This window comes from Lissotriton vulgaris, chromosome 7 (genome assembly GCF_964263255.1).
Source record: "Lissotriton vulgaris chromosome 7, aLisVul1.2, whole genome shotgun sequence".
In the NCBI taxonomy this organism is placed as follows: Eukaryota; Metazoa; Chordata; class Amphibia; order Caudata; family Salamandridae; genus Lissotriton; species Lissotriton vulgaris.
Genome location: NC_141695.1, coordinates 1,179,799,721 through 1,179,819,620, shown reverse-complemented (window position 1 = coordinate 1,179,819,620; position 19,900 = coordinate 1,179,799,721).

Genomic DNA, 19,900 nt, shown 5'->3' with positions numbered 1-19,900 from the left:
GGTGTAATTCATGTCAAGGTAAAATTTATGTGGCCGACAAAGGTGCGACTATTTTGGGGTGGCCACACATTTTTGATTTGGGCATGAAAATCGACCCTAGACGGGAGTGTCCTGTGTACTCTATTCAGGACGAATGCGTTGAGAATAATGCTTACTCAAACCTACAAGAAAAGTTTCCTGATGTGTTTTCAAATGGGATCGGTAAAATGGTCGGGTTCAAGCACAAAATAATATTAAGAGAGGGTGCATGTCCTATTCGACAAAAACTTAGGAATGTTCCCATCAGCTATAGAGAAAAGTTAGGTGAAATACTTAGGAAACTGTGTTGTGATGGTATTGTTGAACCTGTTGAAAGCTCTGATTGGGTTTCGCCAGTTGTGATTTCGCTTAAATCTAATGGCGATTTACGACTGTGTGTGGACCTAAGGTGTTTAAATGAAGCCATCTGGGTGGACACATTTCCTCTTCCTAATTTGCAGGAACTCACATCTTCTGTTGGTGGTTCATCTTGGTTTTCCAAGATAGACTTAACCAGTGCATACCATCAAATTGTGTTAGAGGATGATTCTAAACATTGCACTGCCTTCATTACCACAGAAGGAATGTTTAGGTATAAACGTATGCCATTTGGTCTTGCCAGTGCATCTGCTGTGTTCCAAAGAGAAATGTGCAGAGTTTTACAAGGTATTGAAAATGCTAAGGTGTTTCAAGACGATATTTTGATATATGGGAAGGACAAAGAATGTCATGATAAGAGTTTATTCTAAGTTCTAGATGCATTGAGAAGAAGTGGGCTGACTATTAAAAATGAGAAATGTGTATTTGGGAAATCTGAAGTTGAATACTTAGGACATGTTATATCTAAGGATGGCATTCGACCTAAAATCAGTCATGTAGACGCTATTTTAGCTGTCCCGGAACCTACTAGTAGAGAACAATTGATGTCATTCCTTTGACTCACAGAATTTTATCCACGTTTTATTGAGAACTATGCTTCAAAAGTTGAACCCTTGAGATCATTATTAAAAAGATGTGTAGTATTTACATGGGGTGAGCAACAAAAGACATGTTTTGAGAAAGTGAAGAAGGAGATAGTTACTACTCCTTGTCTGAAACCCTTTTTGCCAACGGCTGAATGTGTGTTATCTGTGGATGCGTCTGGGTATGGAATTGGTGCTGTATTTTCCCAACGGGTTAAGTCTGAAAATGGGTGGTAGCGTATGCTTCTCGCACCTTGACTCAAGCGGAGCGGAACTATTCCGTAATAGAGAAAGAATTATTGGCTGCTTCATGGGCAGCTGAAAGATTCCGAATGTATGTGTGGGGGAGGAAGATTAAAATTTGCACTGATCGCAAACCATTGGTGAACATTTTAAGACCTGAGGGAGGAAAAAATTTGACTCCAAGGTTAGCTCGTTTAGCTTCAAAGCTGCAGATGTTTAGTTTCGACATAGAATACATTCCAGGTAAAGATAATGTAGTGGCGGATGGTTTATCCAGATTACCCAATGTGGATTCTGAGGAGGTTAAAACCAATACTGATTGTGAAATAGCATTTACTGCTAAGGACGTATTTCTTGTAGGTACTCAGGATGCCATTAGTGGTATTTCTGAAACATCTTGGATGAATGAGATGGAGAAGGATGTAGTTTTGAAGGAGGTTAAACGTTTTATAGTGGAGGGTTGGCCAAGAGAATACAACTTACGTGGTGAATGTGTTGCGTTTTCTAAGATCAGAGATGAATTGTGTATTGTCAATGATATTATTCTAAGAGGTGACACGATTGTTCCTCCCATTGGTTTAAGGAAAGATATTGCTGAGAAAAGCCACTTAGGGCATGGTGGCATGTCCAGTTCTAAAAGGAGGGTCAAAGAGTGGTTTTGGTGGCCAGGTGTAGATTCCATGGTGGACCGATTGGTAAGGGACTGCAAGATTTGTGGTACTAGTGATAAAGTGGTTAAACCATTAAACGTACCATTAACTATGGTGGAGTTACCTGAATTCCCGTGGCAGAAGCTAGCTATCGACTTTATGGGGCCATTCTCAGCTGTGTCATCTATGGACTGTTATGCCATTGTACTAGTTGATTATTATTCAAAATGGCCCGAGGTAAGAATGGTAAGTGGGATGTCAACCGATGTGGTTATTGAATTTCTAGAGGACGTATTCTCAAGAGAGGGTGTTCCTGAAATATTAGTTTCAGATAATGGTCCCCAATTTGTATCACAGAAGATGGAAGAATTTTTACTGATGATGGGTATCAAACACATTAAATCATCATTATATCACCCAGAAGGGAACGGCCAAGTTGAACGCTTCAACAGAGTAGTTAAGGAAGCGATTGAATTGGCATTGAGTGCAGGCTTGCCTTGGAGGAAAGCTTTGCAAGAGAGGCTGACTGCTTATCGTGTCACTCCCCATTCAGCTACAGGGAAAACACCCTTTGAGATCTTGAGAGGTAGAAAACCATTTTCTGGGTTGGTACCTTGGTGGTTGAGAAAAAGAAATGATAAAATGCAATGCAACACTAAGAATATTGATAAAGAGGTCAGATCTGAGGTTAAGAAGTATCAAGATCGTAATCAGCAGTATCATAGTAATAGACGTACTTGGCCTTTAGTTAGGATCGGTCAGATGGTTAGGGTGAAGAACCCTAGGAAGGTATTGAAAGGTGAAAGCGTATGGTCTACACCCCTAAGGGTAATAAAGGTTTTTGGTAGTGCTGTTGAATTAGAAGATGGTAAAAGATGGAACTTTCGCCAATTGAGTCTTTGTAATGAGAGGAGTGGTGTGGTAGATGCACATTATGATGGCGGGTCTTGTAGCGGTTATTTGTTAGGTGATGATTTTGGCCTAGTAAAAGAGTTGGCGTCATCTAGCAACGCAGGTAGCTGTAGTACCGACTGTGTGTCTGGAAATGGTGTTGGGGATGTTGGTGATGTTAGACCTTCTTCTTCTAATTTTGGTGTTGACGATGAATGTCTTCGCCGTAGTGAAAGAGTAAGGAAGTTGCCTGTCCGGTTTTCTGATTTCAGTTTAGGATGATTCTGTTTGCGGGCACTTAAGCTTTTTGAGGAGGAGGGTGTGTGGTATCTGTTATGTGTTGTGCGCGTGTGTGTCTCGTGTGTATGGCGCGTGTATGTGTATGTGTGCACGTGTGTGTATGTGCTCGTGTGGAATGCGTGGAATGTATGTCAGGGAGAATGCTGAGGGGGGAGTCGGTTACTGGAGGGGAAGGCGGAGGATGTGCTATCATGTCGCTGTATTGCCTTCTACTTATATGTGATTAAAGAAGACTTGAAGAACCCTATCTGCCTACGAGATTGCTTACTTACAATACACCGCTACAGAGTGTAGCAGCTTGGTGGGTGAGTTTTGAGGATGTGGCATTTTACTGTTCTGGTTCTGTATGAAGCCCTTTATTTAAAGCTCACTTTGGCTTTGCTACTGATCACATTTCTGGATTACTTATACTTTTAGACACTTGGAGCAGTGAATAAACATCAACTTTAGTGCTTTTTCCAGGTAACAAGCTGTATAACCTGTGTAGTTGTCTTTCTGGCAATGACCAACGACCGTCAACAGGGCTTTTCTGTGCCCCTTGTTTTCAGAGAGCAGGAAACCTGCTCTTTGGTTCATATCATGAGGTGTGTCCACAAAGTGTGTGATACAAATCAGTTTACCTCTTATTTGTGATTAAAGTACATTCAATAAACCTTGTCACGATTTGTGATGCTGGTTTTAAATGTGCTATTCAGAAAATACAAAATGCAAGCAAGGTGGGGTAGAGATGATTTTAAGGGAACTAACACAAATTACTTGATTAAGGTTTTTAACAATGAATCACCTTAATGTACTGTAAAAATTATCAATCGAAGAATATAGATCTGTATGATGGAAAAATCCTGTTGAAACCAAAATAAATTAAATTCAGTATCACAGCTTGCTCTATCCCACTGATTGTACATGATTCATATTTTACTTACAATGTCCGCCCATTAGTCATTCCTGTTGTAGATAACTACAAAGACTTCCTGCCGAGTTTCATAGAGGATGGTGTCTTTCCACCTTCCCTAGCCTAAGTTAATACCTACATCAGTATCATAAAGGATGAGAAGATGGAGAATAAAAGTTGTACCCACTTGGCCCTTACAAAACGCCTGCATTTAAGAATAATGAATCATATTTGTAAAAAAATACCTAAACTGGCCTGAATGGGATCAAAAAAGAATGAAAAGACAGACAATTGAGCAAGTGAATTTCTTCACGATTGCAGGCAAAGCGTATTCTTTAAAAAAGGAGAGGATTGTAATTGAAGTGGGGTCCTATTTCTGCGCTTCTGTAAGTACAATGTGAATCAGAGCCTTGTTTCTTTCTAGGGCAGCGTGTTCTTTTCTGTAGTTCCCAAAACCTGAAAATAAATTCATGTGGTGCTGTGGCAAGCAGCAGCATGAGGCTGTTATACTTGTGAATCATTTTCTATTCATGTGATAATGTTACAGGCCTTTTACATGTTAAAATAGTTGTGGTTTGTGCACTGAAAGGATTTGAGTGCGTTATTTAGAACATTTGAGCATGTTAGGCTTATTGCAGGCCCTTGTTAGCATAGATTTCTGTGTTTCATTTCTTGTGTAGGATAACCGAGTTTGCATGTGTAAAATTATGAGACATTTTCTCCTGCTCACTTTAGGGACGTATCTTTCCATTCGCTCCCACCGAGTAGCTAGAAATCTACTTCCTGTTTGACCTCGTGCAAGTTGTGGGCTATCAGAATCCCAAAGACACAACAGAGTAGCCCCCATATGCTTCCAATCAAACTTATAGAAGAGCTGTCTTATGTGACAAATGTAGGATCTGAGTGTAAAAAGGCGTACACTTGCTTCGAAGACCTCAATGCATGGAAATGGTATGACAGACCCTAGAAATCATGTTGCTGGAGACACATGCTGACAATTGAAGCTAAGATTTGAGGCCTACTGACCTTCTGGTTTGCGTGGACTTCACATGACTAAGAAAGTATTAAATTAGTTGTAATGGATCACTATCTAAACAGCTAGATATCAAGAACAATAAGCACTTTCTCCATAGGTACAAAGACGCGTGGCCCTCAGGAGATAAAGCTTAAAGGGACTCCAACCAAGCCAGCTCCTGTGAAGTTTCATATTTATTTTGGATATTTTTACTGCTGAGCACATCTCGGTATTGTACAGTATTAAATGTCAGTCAGGTTTACCCACATTGAAAAAGAAATGAATTGTGTGCTATTTAGCATTGTTTTAAATGTGTATTTCCTTCAGTTTTTTTGAACATGTAATCGTTTTAATTAGCTATACATGAGAATTAAATATAGAAATAATAAATGAATAAAATATTTAATATGAGATTTAAGTAAGTTAAAAGCCTATGATTTGCCATGAGTAATGTTTGGAGTATATCGTGTTTTCTGTTTTTGATTGCTGACATGTTTATTAAAATGATAACTTTTATTGCTCGATTTTTTTTTTCAGCACATAAGTGGCTTAATGCTTAATGGTAAATAAGGCAAAGGAGTTAACACCACCAGAATATCGGAAAAAGCAACTTTTTGGTAGTGTTAACTCCTTGTAAATATGCCCCTAATTTGCTTGAGTACCCACATGCCAGTATTGTATCAAATACAATGAGATGGTGCAGACATGGACGATCTACATTCACCCGCAACAAATGGAAAGGGGCGACCACTCGGTCCCCCCGAACGTATGGTGGAGTACCCCGATCCCCCCGGGAAGCCATCTTGGGTGGGAGGCGAGTCTCGGCTGGTATGCCCAAAGCGGCGTAGCCGGGGCGCGCTTTTTCCCGCCCAAGAGTGGGTTGTCCTAGACACTGAAACCGCCAGCCACGCCCCCGGAGGCGGGCGGAGGCGGGTTTACGCCCGCCAGAAGAAGGATAAAAGGAGCGACAAGCCAAGGAAGCATCCTCTTGTTCCTGTGCTCTGAAGCTGCACCTCCCCGCTGCACGTGAGCTCGAGACGGAACGAAGAGCCAATTTTGAGCGTTTTAATTCTTGTCTTTGTTCTTTCAGTGAATCATCGTTGGACAATGCCGGGCAAGAAGGCCGGAAAGCGGGTCGCAACCGATCAGATGCTCCGCATGCTCGTAAAAGACATGGCCGAGATGAAGAAACAGATGGCGGCAATGAACGGTGGAGGGGGCCCTAAGCGAGTCGTCGGACCAGCATTGCCGGGTGTAGTCCCTAACGGGAGAGGTAGAAGGGCCAAGAAGGGAGCAACTGGGGAAGAGGCCCCGGTTCCCGAGGCGCCGCCGGCGCACCCTGATACACCGACTGAGGCGCCGATCCTGGTCCCGAAGGAGGGGCAACCAATTCCCGTTGTAGTCACCCCTGTGAACGGGGAGGATATGCCTCCCGAGTTGGCTGCACAGCTGGCAGCATGGTTGGGGAAAGAGAGTGAGGGGGCTACGGCAGATGACGCCAGGGCAGTAATGAGGCAGCTGCGGCAATCAAGAGAGGCCGCAAAGGCTCCATGTCCTTTTGTTCCCCCGCAGGCTCCAGTGGGACAACCCGCAGCGGGCATGAGTTCGGCAGCGACTACGGTTACAGCTTCCGGTTCAGGTAAGCAGCTACTGCCGATTGCGGGGGAGGGGTCAGTACCCTCGAGAAGGGAGAAAGTGGCTCAGCATATTCCGATGGAAATTAAGGAGAGGATATGGGCTGAGAAATATATAAACATGTTTTCTTTATTAACTGATCATTACGAGATCGAGCACGTGAAAGTTCAAAAAGAGTTTATGCACCCAAGTGTTTGGCGCGCCAAGATGGCCGCTTTCAGAGTCGATGAGACGATAGGTAATTGGGGCAGAGCATTTGGCATATTCACTGCAATTATGGGGGAACGGAGGCCTGAACTGTTGGCCGAGTTACCCGTGTACCAGACACGTATTATGGAGTTTTCTCAGACATATGAGGGCAATCAGTGGTTTTGTTATGATAATATTTTTCGTAAGGCCAAGGAGTTCGACACATCTCTGACGTGGGATTGTTACGACTCCATTTCCTGGCAAAAAATGGAGAAATCAGGCATGACAAAGGCGCCATTGTTGGGGGGAAACGAGGGCGAGTTTTCCCGCCATTCATCTGGGGCGCCCTTTCGGGCGGGTTCAAGTAACGAGCACCATTCAAGGTCGAATGGCAATACAGGTAAAAAAGGGGTCTGCTGGAATTTTAACAGGGGAAAGTGTACAAGGCCCCAGGGGTCATGCAAGTTTAGGCACAACTGTGGGGGGTGTGGACAGTCCTCGCATCCCGAGACCATGTGCAGAGCCAAAACGGGTGATAACGGAAGTAGGGGAAGCGCCAAACAGGTCTGAAATAGTCCGAGGGCGCCTTTACCTACCCCGGTTGATACCATGGCAATGATTCCTTGGCTCAATGAATACCCAGATCATGTCTCCGCTGGGGTGTTGCGAGACGGTTTTTCGTATGGTTTCCGCATCCCAGTGGGGAATTTTCAGGGTAAAGCACATTGTAGGAACCAACTGTCGGTCCTGCAGAATACGGCGGTGGTACAAGCGAAGATTGGGAAGGAGGTGACCCGGGGTCGGGTTGCTGGACCATTCGACATGCCACCAGTTGCTAATTTTGTTTGGTCACCCTTGGGAGTGGTCCCCAAGAAGGACCCGGGTGAGTTTAGATTGATACATAACTTGTCAGCCCCGAAAGGTCTTTCGGTGAACGATGCGATGGACCCGGAGGCTTGTTCGGTGCGGTACGCATCTTTCGATGATGCCGTCGCCATGTTGAATCGCCTCGGGCCCGGAGCGCTGATGGCCAAATCAGACATCGAGTCAGCGTTCCGGTTGCTCCCGGTACACCCAGACGATCAGCGTCTCCTTGGTTTCATGTTTCAGGGGCGCTATTACATGGATAAATGTATGCCAATGGGGTGCTCCATATCTTGTGCTTATTTTGAGAAATTCAGTTGTTTTCTGCAATGGGCATTCACAAGAATGACGGGGTTTCAGCATGTTATGCATTATCTTGACGATTTTCTGTTCCTGGGGGCAGCCGGGGACCCAGAATGTGCACAGGCTTTAAAATAATTTTGTGGTCTGATGAGTCAGTTTGGTGTGCCATTGTCGCCAGGTAAGACTGTGGGGCCATCTACTTCGCTCGAGTTTCTTGGAATAGAGCTCGATTCCGAAGAGGGTTGCTTCCGGTTGCCCAAAGAAAAGGTGAGGAAATTCAGGGCCTCGCTTGAAACATGTATTAGGGAGACTAAGGTAAATTTGCATCAATTGCAGCAGACTGTGGGTCAGTTGAATTTTGCCCTTAGAGTGATGCCAATGGCCCGCCCTTTTTCCCGCTCGATTGCACAAGCCATGGTCGGTCTTAAAGAGGGGCACCACCGCACGAGGCTCTCGGCTGAGATTCGCCAGGACATGCGCATTTGGTTGGCATTCCTGGCGGATTTCAATGGTCGGGTTGTCTGGAACAAGCCGGCGGTGTCCTCCGAGGAGTTGGGGCTGTGGACAGATTCGGCGGGGAGTATAGGCTTTGGCGCCATATTTGGTAATCACTGGTCGGCTCAAACGTGGCCGTCATGGTGGCACGAGTGTGGGCTTACAAGTAACATTGCTTTTCTCGAACTGTTCCCTATTCTGGTGGCCTTGAAAACATGGCCTGAGGGGTTTCGGGATCACTCTGTGGTGTTCTGGTCTGATAACATGACCGTGGTTGAGTGTATCAATAGTCAGGCAGCACGATGCAAATGGATTCTGAGATTGCTCAAGGAAATTGTTTTACTATGTATGCAATTAAACGTGCTCTTTAGGGCGAGACATGTGCCAGGGGTGCTGAATCAGGCTGCTGATGCGCTTTCTCGTTTCTGTATGCAGGCCTTCTGGGGTTTTCTGCCCACAGCGGACCCGGTGGCGGCACCATTTCCCGAAGCTCTCTGGTCTCTCGGTGCCCCGAACTACAAAACCTCGTGGGAGAGAGTTTAGCACCCAGGACAAGGAAGGCATATGAAGGGGCGTTCCGTTCCTATTGGTCCTTTTTGGGTTCTGCTAGGGGGGAGCTTTGGGGCCAGGAAGAGTTTGTCGTAAAGTTTTTGCTGTCATTACATCAGGCAGGCAAATCGGTAGCCACGGCCCAGAGGCATCGGGCCGCCATTTCCTTCATGGCACGGGCTCATGGTATCCAGGACCCTACAGCGTCTTTTGTAGTACAGAAAGCGCTGCGTGGGTGGCAACGCCTTGAGGGTCGCAGAGTAGATGAAAGGCACCCGATAGGTCTGGAAAGGTTGGCCCTGTTACTGTCCGTACTCCCTGCGACATGTTCATCCCAGTCAGAAACAGTGTTATTCCGGGCCGCTTTTGCATTAGCATTCCATGGGGCTATGCGGGTAAGCGAACTGGTGGCAAAGAACAAGCAAGATACGGGGGGGACTGTGCCGAGAGCACATTCAAGTTAAGGGGGAGACGATGATTGTCTCGTTTGCCAGGTCCAAGACCGATCAGGGTGCGATCGGGGACAGTGTAGTAGTCCATCGGATTCCCGGATCTCCCATGTGCCCCGTCGTATGCGTTGAGGAATATTTGGCGCAGAGGGCGGCATCATGGGGGGGGACCTTGCTGAGACACGCTGATGCCACCCCACTGACGAGGTTTCAGTTCCAGCGGGTGCTTGCAATGGTAATTTCGGCCGCGGGCTTGAACCCGGGCGAGCTTGGGACCCATTCCTTCCTGATAGGGGCTGCTACAGAGGCTACAGCCAGGGTTCTGAGTGCGGAAAAGGTGAAACAGTTGGGGCGTTGGTCCTCGAATTGTTATAAAAGGTATGTGCGGTTGCACATGTTGTGAAGCTGATATCATGTACTCACGCTTCTTGTTTTTGTTTGGTTTACAGTTTCGCAAGCTTACGAGGCGGGGCGGACTGTGCAGTCGACCCGACACCTGGGACACAGCGGTCAAAGATCACCGGCTGAGAAAAAAGTGGTGTGGGTCGTGGGCCACTCATACGTGAGGCGTGCCGCGGACGTATTCAAAGCAGGTGACATGATTCACATGGCTGGGGAATACGGGTACCGGGTGACCTTCTACGGAAGGGGCGGGCTCTGTATTGACCAGTTTCAAACTTTTTTCGAGGGTTTGTTAGGGCGGACAAGGTCACCGCCATCTATAATCATAGTGCATCTTGGGGGCAATGATTTGGTGACCACTGGTAGACGACTACTTCTCGAGGCGATACTATCCACAGTAAGTTGGTTGGCGAGAAGGGTTCCAGGGTGCACGATTGCATGGTCCCATTTGATTCCACGAAAGGTGTGGCGGGGGGCTAATTCAGTGTCTGCTATAAATCATTCTGTGAAGAAGGTAAATAACAAGCTTGGTAGACTGTTCCGTACAAGTACATTGCATTCGATTCCTCATGGGTGTATCAGGGGGGACCATATGTATCTAGAAGATGGGGTCCATTTGTCCCGGGTGGGGAATTCTTTACCCATAGGAGACCTCGTAGCTTGGTTAAAGAGTTTACAGCATGACCTTTAGGTAGGAGTTTTTGTGGGGGGTCCGGATAGCCGGTCAACTATCCGGCCTGTGGCGGTAAGGTCATGATCGGTGAGCAGTAATTGGAAGATCCCTAGGGGGGGGCGTCACCCATTACGGATGGGAGCGCCCGGGGGGAGGTGGCCATTGGCCCCTCAACGGGGAGGCGGTCCCTTCTAAGGATGGGACGCCAAAAGGAAAGGGAAGGCGGTCAAGGCCCCTCCCTGGACAGGAGGGGCTACGGGCCCCTCCTGGGAATTTCCCGGGGGCAAGAGCATCTGCGACGGCAGATGTGGTAAGTTGTGTGGGGTGGGGAGGGGGGTCTACGCTACCTTCTAGACACCTCACACGAGTCCTCGGACGACCACTAAGATGGCGTCGAGTTAATTGGGGCCCCCGTCAAGAAAAGGGAAATTGGTATGTGCACATGAGGTGCAGTCCTCTGTGCGGCCGCCCCTCACAAGTGAGGGGGGAGTTCTGGTTTAGGGATCTGACACCGGTTACGACCTTGCCGTTGGCCCTTAACGTTAGGATGTACAATTTCAATTTGAAAATGCCTTTGTAGGATGTTAGTATCGGCTAGGAGAACCTTTGTATTAGAAATGTGTTAAGGTCAGCCAAAACATCGTAATGTGGAAATGAAATTGTACATGATATGAAACTGTTATTTTAATGTTTTAATTTTGTTTCATATTTTAATAAATACGGCCGGGAGGGTAACTCCCTCCCGCCTTCCAAAAGTCCAGAAATGTTTCCGTATTCCCATTCTTGGGGATTGTGTTGAGAGGGGGTGGCGGGTATCTCAGCCATATGGAAAGGGGCGACCACTCGGTCCCCCCGAACGTATGGTGGAGTACCCCGATCCCCCCGGGAAGCCATCTTGGGCGGGAGGCGAGTCTCGGCTGGTATGCCCAAAGCGGCGTAGCCGGGGCGCGCTTTTTCCCGCCCAAGAGTGGGTTGTCCTAGACACTGAAACCGCCAGCCACGCCCCCGGAGGCGGGCGGAGGCGGGTTTACGCCCGCCAGAAGAAGGATAAAAGGAGCGACAAGCCAAGGAAGCATCCTCTTGTTCCTGTGCTCTGAAGCTGCACCTCCCCGCTGCACGTGAGCTCGAGACGGAACGAAGAGCCAATTTTGACCCACCCACCAGCCCCTGAAGACAGCAAGTTGTTTTTGAAATAAAGTATTTGACGTGGTAATTCACTTTTTCTTACAGGTTGTTCTGAATAAATTGGTGTTTCAGTATGCAATAAAGTGGATAATTCTTTACAGTATGCTTTATCGAATAAAGGTATTTGCACCAGAGGTGATCAGTGATGCTTAGACAGTTCTTACTTTGAATATCTTTTTGTCTTTTCCTCTTTAGTAATTAGTCTCTCTAGTTTAGTTGTCGTATTTATTATTTGGTCGGGCGGTAAGGTCATGATCGGTGAGCAGTAATTGGAAGATCCCTAGGGGGGGGCGTCACCCATTACGGGTGGGAGCGCCCGGGGGGAGGTGGCCATTGGCCCCTCAACGGGGAGGCGGTCCCTTCTAAGGATGGGACGCCGAAAGGAAAGGGAAGGCGGTCAAGGCCCCTCCCTGGATAGGAGGGGCTACGGGCCCCTCCTGGGAATTTCCCGGAGCCAGGACATCTGCGACGGCAGATGTGGTAAGTTGTGTGGGGTGGGGAGGGGGGTCTACGCTACCTTCTAGACACCTCACACGAGTCCTCGGACGACCACTAAGATGGCGTCGAGTTAATTGGGGCCCCCGTCAAGAAAAGGGAAATTGGTATGTGTACATGAGGTGCAGTCCTCTGTGCGGCCGCCCCTCACAAGTGAGGGGGGAGTTCTGGTTTAGGGATCTGACACCGGTTACGACCTTGCCGTTGGCCCTTAACGTTAGGATGTACAATTTCAATTTGAAAATGCCTTTGTAGGATGTTAGTATCGGCTAGGAGAACCTTTGTATTAGAAATGTGTTAAGGTCAGCCAAAACATCGTAATGTGGAAATAAAATTGTACATGATATGAAACTGTTATTTTAATGTTTTAATTTTGTTTCATATTTTAATAAATACGGCCGGGAGGGTAACTCCCTCCCGCCTTCCAAAAGTCCAGAAATGTTTCCGTATTCCCATTCTTGGGGATTGTGTTGAGAGGGGGTGGCGGGTATCTCAGCCATATAAAGGTGTGCCTTTTTCAGACAATTCCTGGGGAAAACATTTAGCAATTTACATTTTCCATACGGAAATTGTAATGACACACGGTTCCGTGAAATGAAGATAATGAATATACAATACCTTGGCTGCAGGCTTGTTTATTTCTGGACCGTCAAATCATTTTGTCTCTGTGATTGTTTCTTTTTTTCATGCTTTATTTATTAATCCAAATGAGTTATGCAGTGAAAACAAATGTATATTTTGCTGTTTCGACTGCACACGTCTACTTATATCTTCAAAGCTGACCTCATAGTAAATGCCTAGCCCATTTCTCCTCTAGTGGTAACGTGCGAGTAACTAATCATTTTTGTGTGCCTACTTCGACCTTTTCCATAGATATAATGGTTTATTTTAGACCCTGACCCCGCTATAGACAAACACTGATTTTGTGTCAAAATCCTTCTTGGATCATTGCCCATACCAACCCAGATTTTATTTTCGTTTCATGGTGTCTGCAGTTTGCTTTCTTTGAAAAGAACGTTGTCGTTGTATCACTTACTCCAATCTTATATCTTACACCTTCATGATTTGTTATAAGAAATATAACCCTTACAAATTGTTTACTTTGATTCATTGCATCTTTTAGATATTCCCGCTGGAAGAAACTATTTAAAAGTTTTTGTTCAATTTCTCAATCTCTTGTATATGACAGTCTTTCTCACCTTTAGAATAGATGAGATATTAGAGGTTTATAAAAGATTTGGGGTGAATTTCAATTCATATAACGTGCAGCCACATTCAGGACGTTAAGTGTGTCCTTTCCAATGATAAAGGTCAATTTATTGACTCCAGTCATGCCACGGATTTAGTTGCATCTTTCCAGGTGTAAGTGTGGACACTTTGCTTAGGTCCATCACTGAAGGATGCATGCTACTAAGATGAAAGCCTGGTACATCACTCCATCGACCGAGAAGCGAGATGAAGACGCAGCAAACTCCTCGGACAGGGTGAAGACGCACTTTGACTACAGCAGGATCATGGACGTCATTTAAGGGTCACCAGGGATTCCTGCTATGACTGCCGATCTTCAGATTGCGACCCCTGTATTAATTATGGCAACTAAATCATATTGGTTTATCGCCCTGCAGTGCTGAAACGGCATCTGCCCATATTTTTGCCAGTGGCCTACTCATGCTTATGGTTAGGGTATGCCATTCACGCATAAGTGTCTTGAGAGTATACTGAGCACAGGCAAAACATCATATGTTTTTCCACAGGTGTCTTGTCTGCTCAAGGCCTGCCGAAGATAGAAACCAGAGACTGAAGCTGTGCTCGTCAGACCCTCATCAGTCAACCAAAATCCTCTTACGAGGATGAATGAGGACAGCAACCATAAGTCCTGCCTAAGAAGATGAGCTTACCAGTCCAAGGTAGGTATGGATAGGAACATTGTAGTGAATGGCACAAACAGGAGAACACGATCATTACAAGGCTAAGGAGCAAAGTGGCATTATGAAATGCAAACATCCAGTCTTTCATCAAAACATAACTGCAGCATTTTCAAGGGTTGCGTAAATTAGAGTGTATTTTTTAAAGAGTTATATGATGATGGCCATAGAAAAATATACTGCAGCAAGTTGAACGATGGAATGCTTGAAATAATCTCAGTCACTGACAATCACTTGGGCTGCAATACAGTCCCTAGTTTATCAAACACCATGTCACTCTAGATAAAAGAGAGCCCTATGAAAAGCAGTACTGACCCTACTCCTCATTGGAACAGTCAATACTGAACTGCCAGACGAGGACCCTCAAGAAGGGACCACAAAAGTAAGGTATAGTTCACGTCTTATAACACAGTGAGGATGGAAACACACTTCTGTCACACCTAGGACGTTATCTGCAACAACAATGAGGTGATGGACGTAATGCTTGAATTTATCTCACCCACTGGAATTACTCGGTCGAATTACAGTTTATAATTTTTCACCCACCATGCCACTCTCAATAAAACCCCCCCTATTCAAATCAGTACTGATCCTGCTCCTCATGGGAACAATCTGTCTTAAACAACAAGCAATCCCAGACCGTATTCAGAGAACCTAAGTCTCACCAGTGAGGCATAGTTTGTGTCCTATGGCACAGTGAGCATGGGACCCACCTCTGGACATACCCATACCCTCTGTGCCCTCCCCGCTCCCCGCTTCCCGCTGCTGCTCCCCTAGGGCCCACCTCTTCTCCAGTGTCCCGTCCCCATTGGCCGGCCCGCTCCCGTCTCCCAGAAACCCTGGACCCCGCGCACGCCGCGACACCAGACTAGACTACGACTCAAGCACCCTCCACGCACTCGACACCGGACGACACCATCCCTGCTACCAGGCCAGCCCGAAGCACACCCAAGGGCCTTTTACCGGCCGGAACTGCAGATACACCAGCATCCAGAGAACCTAACCACCTCAGATGCATCCTCCTCAACACCCGCTCTGCTCGCAAGCACGCCATTGAACTTTGGGACCTCCTAGACTCTACCGCCCCCGACGTCGCCTTCCTGATGGAGACCTGGATGAACTCCACCTCAGCACCAGACATCGCCACGGCCATCCCACAAGGCTACAAGATCTCCCGCAAAGACCGCGGCAACGGAGTTGGAGGGGGAATCGCCATCGTACACAAAGACGCCCTCAGAGTCTCGACCAACACCGACTACACCCTCGCCACTGAGGAACACATGCACTTCCAGATCCACACTGACCCCAACAGGACCCTCAGAGGAACACTCGTCTACAGACCACCCGGACCACGACCACAGTTCAACGATACCATCGCTGACCTCATCAGCACGCACGCCCTTGCCTCCACAGACTACATCCTCCTCGGGGACCTTAACTTCCACCTTGAGAATAACAACGACGCCAACTCCTCCGCCCTGATCGACAATCTCACCAACCTCTGACTCAAACGGCTCGTGACGACTCCCAACCACGTCTCCGGACACACGCGGGACCCCATCTTCTCCGCAAGCCCCTACGTCTCCTTCAACCACACCACTGAACCCCATTGGACCGACCACAGATGCATCCACTTTACCTTCAGGAAACCCACTACACACCACTGCACCCAACAGTTGCCGTGCCGCTGCTGAGGCAAGGTCACCAAGGACCAACAGACAACCACCCTCGGCCTGAAACCACCCGCCGACCCTATTGACCCCGACACCGCTGCGACCAACCTCAAACAGTGGATCAACGACTGCGCCAATGCCCTCGCCCCTCTCAAGGCTTCCACTTCCAACCACACTAAAAAGAAAACCGACTGGTTCACCGAAGACCACCGGACATCCAAGCGCACCTGCCGGAAGCTGGAGAAGAAATGGCTCAACGAGCGAACCCCAGACAGCCACACAGCCCACAAGAACACCACCTGCAGACACCACCAACTTATCAGGACCACCAAGAGGACCACCTTCAAGGACCGCCTAGACAACAACACACACAACACCAAAGAGCTCTTCAGCATCGTGAAAGGACTCTCCAACCCCAGCTCCAAAACCAATGACATTCCTCCATCACAAGTCCTGTGCGACTACTGGGGACTATCTTTCACCGCAAGATCACCGACATCCACGACAGCTTCAACTTTGACACCGCCGTGCCCACCACCGAGACTACCCCCGCGACCCCCACCCACACCAGCCACCTGACCGCCTGGGCCTCCGTCAGCGACGAAGACACCATCAAAACAATGAACTCCATCCATTCCGGATCCCCATCCGACCCCTGCCCTCACCACGTGTTCAACAAAGCCAGCACAACCATTGCGCCCCACCTCCGGAAAGCAATCAACATTTCCTTCTAGACAACAACCTTCCCTGCATTTGACCGAGTGGGGTGGGAGTATTTATGGGCTGTATTGGAAGCATTCGGCATGGGGGGTAAATATCTAGGGTGGATTCAGGCATTATATCATCAACCAATGGCACAGCTTAGCTATGCAGGAAAGAATTCTCTCAGTTTTCCTATAGGAAGAGGAACACGGCAGGGGTGCCCCCTTTCTCCCCTGTTATTTGCACTATCATTAGAGCCATTTATGAACACACTTTCAACACAGCATGATATTATTCCATTTCAACATAGGGGAACCAATCAAAAAATTACTGCATATGCGGATGACGTAGCGATATTCACTATTGATGTAGCTAAGGCTATACCTGCAATAACAAAAGAAGCAAAAAATGTTGGCAATGTATCCGGGTACAAATAAAATATAAACAAAACGCAGGTCATCGCTAATTATAATCCTTCAACGACTGTATTGGGCCTATGTGCTAATGCTGTATATTTAGGGGTTAAAATATCAGCAGAGGTTACTGAAATAATAGACCTCAACTATGATCCATTACTAAAAGAAGTTGCTAAATCTCTTAAAAAATGGCACAAGATACCGCTCAGCTTGATTGGGCATATAAATTTAATAAAAATGAAAGTCGCACCCAAATTTCTTTATTTATTCAGATCAATTCCGCTACGTCTCAATAATTATTTTTTTTAAAAACTTGACAGAATCTGCTCTAGTTATATATGGGGTTACAAAAAAGCTAGGAGAGCAACAAATCTCCTAAAACTTCCAACTGAAAAAGGCGGTTTAATGTTTCCCGATTTTAAATAATATTTTTTTGCTTCCTTTTTTGGTCGGATGCGCAGTTTATTGAGAAATTATAACTCCTTATTTTTTCATCAGATTGCAAACAATTTATGGATCGAACTAATGACCCAAATTACTTCAAACGAGTAAAATTTAAGATGGCTAGGCATATTGTACAAATTTGGAAAGAGATAATGACTCTTGATAAGATATCTTATTTTAACTCTGAATTAAGGCTATGGGGGAATCCAGGACTTCCTGGAATTTTTTCAGACGGGGCGGACAGTATGGTCTAGTTGCGGTATTAATACCCTTGGAGATCTCTATGGCTCTGATGGACTATTAGGGTTTACTTCGCTTAAACTAATATACAATCTAAGTGATAGGATGCATTTTAAATATGTGCAACTCCAAGACTTCTTTGTTCGTAAGATGAATGTCAAAGAAATAATTTTAAACAACAAAAGGTACCAGAGGGTCTCAAAAGATGTGCCCAAAAGTAATAAAAAGCCAACCAATCCCTGACCTCTAAGAAGATGCGTCACAGAAGGCTCTCAACAGGATGAGGAAAATACCCATCAGTCACCATACGGATCCGCCCTTCATCATTTGGGATTTTATCCGTACCACCCGTCTGAGAAGATCGATTGGTTGGCTTTTTATTACTTTTGGGCACATCTTTTGAGACCCTCTGGTACCTTTTGTTGTTTATAAGCTTCTTTGGGGATTGTATCCAGAGCTTGGTCTTTAAACTTCCCCCAGGTCCCCCCTACCGTAGTGTTTTTGTTGTCAAAGAAATAAGACACTCGGACATCTTACAATGTTTGTACTCAGAACGGAATAAATCACTGATTAGTGAAAGCTACAGACTTCTGAATCAGGCAAAGGGAGACGATTGTGAAAAATTAGCATTCAAGTGGATGGCCAGGCTCAGATTAAATATAACTTCTAAGCAAATAGCCATTTCTCTTCTTCAGATTAATCAAGTTGTACAGTCTTCTAGTATTAGATTGCAGTTTTATAGGACTATCTGCCAAATATATTATACCCCTCAGAGAATTTCTAGCTGGGCATCAGATGATTATAAAAATGAACGCACAAACTGTCCTAAATGTAAACTGGAGGCTGCTGATATTGGCCATATGCTCTACTCATGCCCGGCATTATCAGAGTTCTGGAAGGGCGTAGCAGATGTATTAGAAAGGAAACATATTGTGTCTCCGCCTCTCTCAGCTCACTTGATTCTAATAGACTCGAATTCTATTTTATTTGCTTGTGCAAGATTAACTATATCTAGAGCATGGATAGCGCCAGATTCGCCACACGTTATGGAATGGTGGGCTTTGGTGAATGAAATACACACCATGAAGATTGCTTTAGCTAGACTAAGAGGGCCTAATTCTCTGAGAAAAAAGAAAGGGTTTGGGACATTATATTTTGATCAGAATAACTTTCCAAAAAGTAGATTTGATGGTTGAGACCACATTGTAGTTTCTGATAAGTTTTATGGTTATTTTTCTCCTCTGTAATGCTCACGTATTCTTTTTTGAAAATGGTTACTATATAATTGTGTCATGATTTGTAAATGTATTTATTTTATGTGTCACTTGCAATATCAATAAAAATGTTTAAAAAAAAAAAAAAATACAACAATCTGGAAGCACGCTGAGATCAACGCCTTACTGAAGAAACCCAAGGTGGACCCCAAAGACCTCAAGAACTTCCGGCCCATCTCCCTGCTCCCTTTCCCGGCAAAAGTGACAGGGAAGATCATCAACAAACAGCTAACCCGATACCTCGAAGACAACAACATCCTCGACCCTTCCCAATCCGGTTTTCGCAGCAACCACAGCACCGAGACCGTCCGCACCGACGACATCAGGATCTCTTGATGGACAAGGGAGAAACAGCCGCCCTCATCCTCCTAGACCTCTCAGCAGCCTTCGACGCGGTCTGCCACCGCACCTTAGCAGCACGCCTCCATGACGCCGGAATCCAAGAGACCACATCCTTCCTGTCCGACAGAACCCAGAGAATCCGCCTTCCACCCTTCCACTCAAAAAACACAGAGATCATCTTCGGCGTCCCTCAGAGATCCTCCCTCACCCCAACGCTTTTCAATGTCTACATGGCTCCACTCGCCCACATCGCACGACAACATAGCCTCAACATCATCTCCTACGCCGACGACACCCAGCTGATCATCTCCCTCACCAAAGAACCCCACACCACAAAAGTCAACCTCCATGGAGGAATGAAGGCCGTCGCCGACTGGATGAAGGACAGCAGACTGAAGCTGAATTCAGACAAGACGGAGGTCCTCATCCTCGGACCCACCCCATCAGCCTGGGATGACTCCTGGTGGCCCGGATCACTAGGCGCAGCCCCGGAACCCACCGGCCACACACGCAACCTGGGGGTGATCCTCGACTCCACCCTCTCCATGACAAAGCAAGTCAATGCCATCTTCGCATCCTGCTTCAACACCCTCCGAATGCTCCACAGGATCTTCAAATGGATCCCCCCCGACACGAGAAAAACTGTCACCCAGGCCCACGTCACCAACAGACTC